We start from the raw sequence: 10,300 nt of genomic DNA, 5'->3' as shown, positions 1-10,300 counted from the left end.
TGGGGGTAGGGGTGGGGGTGGGGGTAGGGGTGGGGGTGGGGGTGGGAGTGGGGGCGGGGGCCGGGGTGGGGGGGCGCCTTCCTAGAAACCCTCGCCAAATATAGTCAGCGGATAGGGGCATTCCTAGAAATGCGGCGGCGACGTCAGCCTCGACCTGGGGGCGGGGGGCAGAGCCCGGGGTGCTTCAAACTAGGGGCACGGAGGAGGGGGAAAGAGTCCCCACTTCCAGTACCACCGCAGCCCAGAGACGGAACCGAGGCCGGACTTCCCTCCCGAGGGGCGTGCGGGAGTCCTCCAAAGGCACTTGAGGTATCCCGGAGCTGGGGGTGCATCCACTGAAGATTCAGACCCGGTCTACCCCCCTCTTTCGGGAACACCCAGTGCCACTGCCAGCTGGCGCTTCTGGCCCTTCCCCCAATTTTCAGCACCCCCCTACCCCCCCCCACACACACAACCCCGTGAACAAACAGTAAAAGTAGGAGCAGCATCAGGCGGGGTCTCCCAGCCTCTTACACCCACCCCAGGACGTTTCCTCACGTCCTCTCGGATGGCTGGAGTCCCTGGATCCCCAGGGTTGAAACTGCACAGACACACTGTGTTCCCAAGAACTCCTCCAAATACCAACCCACCTTCGGGCCAGAAAATAAAGTTGTGCTTCCTCCTCCCCAGTCCAGTGTCACTTTGTTGCTGCTTCCGGGGCCAAGGGCTCTTGGAGAGGTGCTGGAACTTGGGGGTAGGGCATAAGGGTGTCCTCTCCACCTGGCAAAGACCTGGCCTCTGGCACTGACACTCTCACCAGCCATAGCTGTAATACTTTCCATTTCCCGCAGTAAGGGAGACGCCCCCACAGCAGCTCATCCCCTTCCTAAAATCTGCCCCACCCACACGCCTGCCCAGGGACCCCCAAATCCATTGCAGAAGTGGCCCCTCTTTCGCAAAGAGAATCCACATAACTGAGACATGACTTGTCCCTCTCCACCGCCCCGCCTCTCTGCGCGAAAACGTGACTGGCCTGAACCTCCCAGGATCATAAAAAATGTATTTTGCTGTCCTCTGTTGGCCAACATGGGTCACACTCACAGAACACAGCACCCAACCAGCCAGGGGGAGTGAGCTGGACTCCTCTCCTCCTGTCTGTGGTGTCCTTGCCCTCTCTGTCCTCTTTCTTTCTTTCTTCTTTTTTTATTTTTATTTTTTGATAGGCGTTTCGCTCCTGTTGCTCAGGCTGGAGTGCAATGGCGCGATCTCGGCTCACTGCAACCTCTGCCGCCCGGGTGTAGGTGATTCTGCCTCAGCCTCCTGAGTATCTGCGATTACAGGCAGTCGTCGCCACGCCCAGCTAATTTTTGTATTTTTAGTAGAGACGGGGTTTCACCATGTTGGCCAGGCTGGTCTGGAACTCCCGACCTCAGGTGATCCGCCCGCCTTGGCCTCCCAAAATGTTGGGATGATCGGTCGTCTTTCTTATCTTGCAGCCGATGCACAGAACTTGCTCATGTCCCCTTTTCCTCTTTGGGCCCTAATTTCAGAAAACTGGAGGGGTTTCTTCCTTGCTCTAGGGGAGGCAAGGAAGGCTGTGTTCACTCTGGACCCTGGGCTGGGGGACCCCAGGATGGTTTTTCTAATAGCAACTTGGAGAGGAAATGTAGCAAAAAAGGCAACAGCTGATCACTGATAATTTAACAGTCCCCATTCCCCCCACTCCACCCCCAGAAGACCTAAGCACATGGAGAATAGTAGCTTACTGAACTAACCCATTTTCCAGATGAAAAGACTGAGGCTAGGCCAGGCACCGTGGTTCATGCCTGTGATCCTAGCACTTTAGGAGGCTGAGGCGGGTGGATCATTTGAGGTCAGAAGTTTGAGACCAGCCTGGACAACATGCTGAAACCCCATCTCTACTAAAAATACAAAAAAGTTAGCAGGGCATGGTGGTGAGCACCTGTGGTCCCAGCTACTCAGGAAGCTGAGGCAGGAGAATGGCTTGATCCTGGGGGGCGAAGGCTGCAGTGAGCCAAGATTGTGCCACTGCACTCCAGCCTGGGTGACAGAGCGAGACTCTGTCTCAAAAATAAAAATAGAAAAGACTGAAGCTTAGAGGTCAGTTGTTCATGGAGCTAATACATGCTGGCCCTCTGTGTGCCAGGCATAGAGCTGCTGCTACAGCCCCTAGAGCTAAGGTGATAAACAGCACAGGTCCCTGCCCTTGAGGAACTAGACGTCTCAGGGAGAGACTTGAGTCAACAGGTGAGCCCTTCGCTGCCCTTATGGTCCAGGACACCACGACAGAGCGAGGCTGGGCTGGGGGTGTCCTACCCTGGCCCTTCCTGCAGGAGTTGTCTCCATCCAGCCTGCAGCATCCTCGCCCGCTCTTCTTTCAAGCTGTGTTTAAAGAGAGAGGCTGTGTCTCCCCCTGCTGCGTGTCGCCAGCTTGGGGGACTCCAGGCACTGCTTCACCTCTCTGGGCCTCTGTTTCCTCCTTGGTAAAGTAGGAGTCACAAGGCCTGCCTTATAGGACTTTTAGGGGGATTGCCTGAGACAGACTTCCTTTAGGAGTACATGGCAACAGTGATTGGTGAGCTTGGTGCTGTCACCTGGAGGAGGGGATGTCTGAGCTGAAACTGTGAAAAAGGAAAACACTGGGGCTGGGTGCAGTGGCTCACACCTGTGATCCCAGCACTTTGGGAGGCCAAGGATCACTTGAGGTCAGGAGTTCGAGACCAGCCTGGCCAACATGGTGAAACCCTGTCTCTACTAAAACTATAAAAATTAGCCGAGCATGGTGGCGCGTGTCTGTAGTCCCAGCTACACGGGAAGCTGAGGTGGGAGAATCGCTTGAATCCGGAAGGTAGAGGTTGCAGTGAGCCGAGATCGCACCATTGCACTCCAGCCTGGGCGACAGAGCGAGACTCTGTCTCAAAAAAAGGAATACACTGGGCTGGTGGGAGGGGTGGAGTCGGCGCAGCAGGCACGGCATGTCTAACGGCCCAGGCGGCCCCTCTGGAGAACTGAAATAGCTGTAGCAGTGCTGGCTCGGGGGCCTCCAGGTGCTGCCCCCACCCACCTCTGTGCCCTGAGTCACAAGATTCTGGAAGCTCACCTCATCTGTCCAGTTCAGGCCCTGCCTGGGCTCTGGGACACCTGGATCAGTGCAGAAGGAAAAACCAGGCCACCAAAGGCAGCCAGGGCCCTGCCTTTATCTTGCAATTGAAATCCCCATCGGAGATGCCCCCTGGATCCTTCTGAGGCCTGCCGTTGCCAGGCCTGGCTTCGCTTCCCTGTGACTCAAGCGAGTGGCGGCCTGAAATCCAGTTTAGCAGTGGAAGCACTGCCAGACTCCGGAAAACAGCTCGCTCTTGGGCCGGAAGCCCCGGAGGCCCACCCTGGCCTTCTCCCAGGAGGAAGCCCCACCCGCACCCAGGTTTCTGGCCCCAGGGTGATGCCAAGGCCCCAGCCAGAACTAGGGAGCAGCCACACCAGGCAGAAGGAACCCTGGAGGGCCGCAGCTGTGCTGAGCCTCTGGGAAAGGCCTGGACTCCGGGCTCCCAGGCCCACACAGAGAGAGTGGGCGCAGGCCTTGCCTATGGGCGCTTTCCTTGAGGCCTGGGGAAGGAGGACAGGAGGGTACCAGCACCCAGTTACCGCCACCTCCCAAGCCTCCCAAAATACTCGCAATGAGAAACTTCCCAAGCGAACAGACAGAAAGTATTGTATGATAGGTTTTAAACACTTGGATTGAACAAATGTAGGCTTATAAAAAACAGACACACAAGTCCATTGCCATATGGTGATGCTAGCCATGGGACAATGGTGGAATATAGGTGCTTCCAGAGGTATCCTTGGGACAGTTTGGTTTTTTGGTGGTTATTTATTTATTTATTTATTTTGAGTTTCGCTCTTGTTGCCCAGGCTGGAGTGCAGTGGCACGATCTCAGCTCACTGCAACCTCTGCCTCCTGGGTTCAAGCAATTCTCCTGCCTCAGCCTCCCAAGCAGCTGGGATTAGAGGCGTGCGCCACGCCCAGCTAATTTATTTTGGTATTTTTAGTAGAGATGGGGTTTCGCCATGTTGGTGAGGCTGATCTTAAACTCCTGACCTCAAGTGATCTGCCCATCTCGGCCTCTCTTACTGCTGGGATTACAGGCGTGAGCCACTGCGCCCAGTTTGGGACACAGTTTGAAGTGTTGTGATGGCTTTCTCGTTCAACCACATCAGAAGAAGGCCGTGCCCACCCTGTGATATTCTGGAGAGAACATGAAGAAACGAATCTAGGCCTGATGCAGTGGCTTACGCCCATGACGATGGAACTTCAGGCATTGGTGGAAGGAGGACCACTTGAAGCCAAGAGCTCAAGATCATCCTGGGAAACATGGTGAGACCCCTATGTAGAAAGAAAGAGAGAAAGAGAGAGAGAGAGAAAGAAAGAGGAGGGGAGGGAGGGAGGGAAGGAAGGAAAAGAAAGAAGAAAAAGAAGGAAAGAAAGAAGGAAGGAAAGGAAGGAAGGAAGGAAGGAAGGAAGGAAGGAAGGAAGGAGAAAGTGGAAGGAAGGAAGGAAGGAAAGAAAGGTAGAGAAAGAAAATAAAAGAAAATTAAAAAAGAAAAGAGAAGAGGAAAGCAAGCAAGCCCAGTGGCTGGTGGGTACCTGTAGTCCCAGTTGCTTGTGAGGCTGAGGCTGGAGGATCACTTGAACCCAGGAGTTTGAGACTGCAGTGAGCTGTGATCGTGCCACTGCACTCCAGCCTGGGTGACAGAGCAATATCTTGTCTCTAAAAAAAGGAATCTAGTCTAAAAATCTTTCTGAATACAAGATTTTAGGTCAAGTGGCTCTTACAAGATAGATCCAAAGCTACCTAGAAACCAGAAGTGTCTTCACCCACCTCAGCCTTGGACCCTTGACAGGGGGTGACTGGGAGGCCTTTCATTGTGCCCTTGCCCACCTGCCTTGATGGTATTTGCTCCTCTGCCAGTAACAGCAGAAATTGGGGTCAAGGGCGGTAAAGTAAGACCAACTTTCTGTGGCCCAGGCCCTCGGAGCTGAGATGTCAGATGACAAGAGCTGCCTACCCTTCCTTAAAGTCATCCAGGGCCTTATAAAAATATTCCAGAGGCCAGGCACAGTGGCTCATGCCTGTAATCCCCACTTTGGGAGGCCAAGGCAGGCGGATCATGAGGTTGGGAGTTTGCAACCAGCCTGACGAACATGGTGAAACCCTGTCTCTACTAAAAATACAAAAATTAGCTGGGCATGGTGGTGGGCGCCTGTAATCCCAGCTACTCAGGAGGCTGAGACAGGAGAATCGCTTGAACCCGGGAGGCGGCGGTTGCAGTGAGCAGAGATCGCGCTACTGCACTCCAGCCTGGGTGACAGAGTAAGACTCTGTCTCAAAAAAAGAAAGAAAAAAAAAAAGAAGTTCCACACCGCAGGCACGGTGGCTCATGCCTGTAATCCCAGGACTTTGGGAGGCTGAGGCAGGTGGATCACTTGGCACTTGAGGTCAGAAGTTTGAGACCTGCCTGGACAACATGGTGAAACCCTGTCTGTACTAAAAATACAAAAATTAGCTGGAAGTGTTGGCGGGTGCCTGTAATCCCAGCTACTCAGAGGCTGAGGCATGAGAATCGCTAGACCTGGGAGGCAGAGGTTGCAGTGAGCCAAGATGGTACCACTGCACTCCAGCCTGGGCAATAGATAGAGACTCAGTCTAAAAAAAAAAAAATTCCAGGCTGGGCACAGTGGCTCACACCTGTAATCCCAGCACTTTGAGAAGCTCGAGGCAGGTGGATTGCTTGAGCCCAGGAGTTCAAGACCAGCCTGGGCAGTGTAGTGAGATCCTGTCTTTACAAAAATAAAAATGAAAAAACTAGCCGGGTTTGGTGGCACATGCCTGTATTCCCAGCTTCTCAGGAGACCGAGGCAGGAGGATCACTTGAGCCCTGGAGGTTGAGCTGGCAGTGAGCTGTGATAGTGCCACTGCACTCCAGCCTGGGCGACAGAGTGATACCCTATCTCAAAAAAAAAAAAAAAAAAATCAGATATACAGAGTCACCAGTTTCTTAAAATAAGAAAGAAAATAATGATCAGGCACGGTGGCTCAAGCCTATAATCCCAGCATTCTGGGAGGCCAAGACAGGTGGATCATGAGGTCGGGAGATCGAGACCATCCTGGTTAACACGGTGAAACCCTGTCTCTACTAAAAATACAAAAAAATTAGCTGGGTGTGGTGGTGGGTGCCTGTAGTCCCAGTTACTCGGGAGGCTGAGGCAGCAGAATGGCATGAACCCAGGAGGCAGAGCTTGCAGTGAGCCTAGATCGCGCCACTGCACTCTAGTCTGGGTGACAGAGCAAGACTCCGTCTCAAAAAAAAAAAAAAAAAAGGAAAGAAAATAATAATAACAATAATAATAGAGTAAAATAAAATTCCAGGTGCCTGTGGACCTCAGCTTAACTTTGCTGTGTGGAATGAAAAACACAGGGCAAGTCAGAGCTGTAGATGCTTCTGCTCTGTGCGGTTGGCCTTCGGGGCAGAGCCTGTGATAGTGCCAAGCTTTTATCATGTCCTGACTGCGTGCTCGGCATTTTCTACACCTGAGACCACTTCACCATCAAAGCAACCCTGCAAAGCAGGAACTGTCATTTATTACCATTTGACAGATGAGGAAACTGAGGCCACAGCAGTGCAGTTACTTGCTCAGGCTCCTCAGTCCAGAAACTGCTAGAAGGATGCTGGGAAACTGAGTGTGAACTGCCAGCCCCCTCATGCTCAGCCCCAAGGGTGGTGTTGACAGCTCCCTGGGGCATCCTAATAGCTTCCAAAGGCAGAGAAGACAAAGACAGGAAGTGACTTGTACAAGGTCCCCCTTTGGGTACCCCCACGTTATTTATTTTTTTTTTTTTGAGACAGAATCACGCTCTGTCAGCTAGGCTGGAGTGCAGTGGCATGATCTCGGCTCACTGCAACCTCCCTCTCCTGGGCTCAAGCAATTATCCTGCCTCAGCTTCCCAAGTAACTGGGATTATAGGTGTGTGCCACCATGCCTGGCTAATTTTCATATTTTTAGTAGAGACAGAGTTTCACCATCTTGGCCAGGCTGGTCTCCAACTCCTGACCTCAGGTAATCCACCTGCCTTGGCCTCCCAAAGTGCTGAGATTACAGGCATGAGCCATCTCACCCAGCCCGGGTACCCCCACTTTTGAACAGATGCCTCTATGTCATTGATGCTAAGGTGTCTGTGTCTGGAGCATCTTCTGCTAGCCCCCGTCCCCACCCCCCGGGCATCTCCTCCACGCCTTCCAAGCCCCACCAGGAGCTTTGGTTAGGTGAGTGCTATCTCTGCTCATGCCCATGTGCATCTGTCCTTTTCTTTTTTCTTTTCTTTTTTTGAGACAGGGTCTCACTCCCATCGCCCAGGCTGGAGTGTGGTTGTGCCATCTCACCTCACTGCAGTTTCGACTTCCCAGGCTCAGGTGATCCTCCCACCTCAGCCTCCCTAGCAGCTGGGACTCCAGACACGTTGGCCACCACCAGCTAATTTTTTCATTTTTAGTAGTGATGAGGTCTCACTCTGTTGCCCAGGCTGGTCTTGAATGCCTGGGCTCAAGTGATCCTCCTGCCTTGGCCTCCTGAAGTGCTGGGATTACAGGCTGAAGCCACTGTTCCTGGCCTGTGTCGGTCCTTTTCTTATGATCACATTCATTAGTCCCCTGCCATTTGTCTGTGAATCCCCTGGGGGAGGCAACCCATCTCTCGTGACCAGCAGCCCTGGCACCATGCCAGGTCTAGCACATGGTGGGGCACAATGAAGGTGTGTTAGAAAATGAATGACAGGCCAGGCACGGTGGCTCATGCCTGTAATCCCAGCACTTTGGGAGGCCAAGGTAGGTGGATCATCTGAGGCCAGGAGTTGGAGACCAGCCTGGCCAACATGGTGAAACTCCATCTCTACTAAAAACATAAAAATTAGCTGGGCGTGGTAGTGCACACCTGCAGTCCCAGCTCTTTGGGAGGCTGAGGCAGGAGAATCGCTTGAACCTGGGAGGCAGAGGCTGCAGTGAGCCAAGATCATGCCACTGTACTCCAGCCTCCATCTCAAAAAAAAAAAAAAAAAAAAAAAAAAGAAGAAGGCTGGTGCAGTGGCTCACACTTGTAATCCTAACACTTTGGGAGGCTGAGGTGGGTGGATCACTTGAGGTCAGGAGTTTGAAACCAGCCTGGTAACATGGCGAAACCCTGTCTCTACTAAAAAATACCAAAAAGTTAGCCGTGCATGGTGGCAGGTGCCTATAATCCCAGCTACTTGGGAGGCTGCGGCAGGAGAATCGCTTGAACCCAGGAAGTGGAGGTTGCAGTGAGCCGAGATTGTGCCACTGCACTCCAGCCTGGGTGAGAGGGCAAGACTCTGTCTCACAAAAAAAAAAAAAAAAAAAAAAAAGAAGGGAGGTAGGGAATGGGGCTGGGATTGCAGTGCCTTCCCCCTGTGGTGATGGCAGGGCTCCCAGGAGGCCAAGAGCTCCAGGCGCTGGGTGGACAGAAAGACAAACTGCCCCAGATCTACAAAAGGGTCCATGGTTCCTGGTGGGCTGGGAAGAAGATCCTCGCCGGCTAAGGCGGTGACGCCACAGTCACTCCAGAGGCTGGTTCAGAGCCTGGCTTCACCATGAAAAGAGGTACCAGAAATGCAGCCGTGACCTGGGATCAATTCTTAGCCCTTTCGAGTTTCAGATCCCTTGGTAGCAACGACAGGGATGTGAAAGGGTTAAGTTGCATGGTACCCATAACTGCGTGTATGGTCTGGCATGTACTAAGTGCTCAATAAATTGTAGCAATTATCATTTGCTATTAAATGTGGATAAACGGTTGTGCCTGCATATGCTATGAGTAGATGTAGAAGTGCCTGGAGTGCTCTCTTCTCTCCTTTGAGACATAGTCGGTTGTCTCTGGTTTCAGCTTCATCTTTGCCACTCAGTCCACTGAAATCAAAGTGGAGGAGGCACTGGTCTAGCTGGGTGGGCCAGCCTGGGCCAGCCTGGCCTGGCTGGACCTGGTCACCCAGGGAGGAAAAGTTAGCCTCAGAGTTTTGGCAGAGTGGCCAAAGTGTGTCAAGAAACTAGAGGAAGGCCAGGCACAGTAGCTTACGCCTGTAATCCCAGCACTTTGGGAGACTGAGGCAGGAGGATCGCTTGAGCGCAGGAGTTCAAGACCAGCCTGGGCAACATAGTCAGACCTAGTCTCTACTAAAAAAAATTTTTTTAAGTACCTGGGCCTGGTGGCATGCGCCTGTAGTCTCAGCTACTTGAGAGGCTGAGGCAGGAGGATTGCTTGAGCCTAGGAGTTCGAGGCTACAGTGAGCTATGATCACACCACTGCACTGCAGCCTGGGTGACAGAGGGAAACTCTGTCTAAAAAAAACAAAAAACACTAACATAATTCTAACCCAAGTGGAAATGGAAGAATTGATCAAGTTCCCTATCAGCATAGAACTTTTCTCTGGAACCCACATGACTAGGGTTGCGGCACCGACTCTCAGACCAATACCAACTTAAAAATAAATGCTGCTGCATTTAAAGTTTTTTGACCAGAGGTTGCACTTGGCAGCCTGCAGGCTAAGTTGAGCCCACATATGTGTTTCATTTGGCCTGTGGAGCCTTTAAAAATAATAATAAATTTGACTTAGTGGCCAACATTTTTAAATCAGGAAATTTCATATTTTAAAAATCCAGATTTCTGGCCGCTTCTAAAAAAAGTGGATGATCCAAAGATTTGGCAGCAAAGAGCCTGTGTTCCCACAGGGCCACAGTCACTTGGGGCAGAATAGTGGTATATTTGTTGTGAGGGTATGCTAGCTGCTGTTACAGACAACCCCAATCCTTCAGTGGCTTAGCACAATACATGTTTATTGCTTGCTCATATCACTGTCCGAGGAGTAGGGGACGGGCATGATTCTCAGAAGACAGGGATAACTTGGGGGCATCCTAGAGTCTATTTACCATCCTTCTCAAAGGAAGATGAGGGGCTTGTTATTTGTGTGTTTCAAGAACTGTTACAGGTTTTGCATTTAGCAAGGCCTAAGTTTGGGGGTTCTTTTTTACCCACAGCAAGTAAAAGTCAGCTTGCTCACCTGAATTAGAAGGGCAGGGTGGAAGCCAAAAAAAAAAAAAAAAAAAAAAACCCCGGAATGGTGGGAAACGTTCATTGTGCGCCAGCCTGGTGATTTGCTCAGCAAAACTCAAGTTGATGTGATATAAACAACGTCTGCTGCTTCCAGGGGCCTGCCACAATATTTTCTTTTAAGTGCTACTC

Source organism: Macaca mulatta, chromosome 20 (genome assembly GCF_049350105.2).
Source record: "Macaca mulatta isolate MMU2019108-1 chromosome 20, T2T-MMU8v2.0, whole genome shotgun sequence".
In the NCBI taxonomy this organism is placed as follows: Eukaryota; Metazoa; Chordata; class Mammalia; order Primates; family Cercopithecidae; genus Macaca; species Macaca mulatta.
This window is presented reverse-complemented; position numbering follows the sequence as displayed.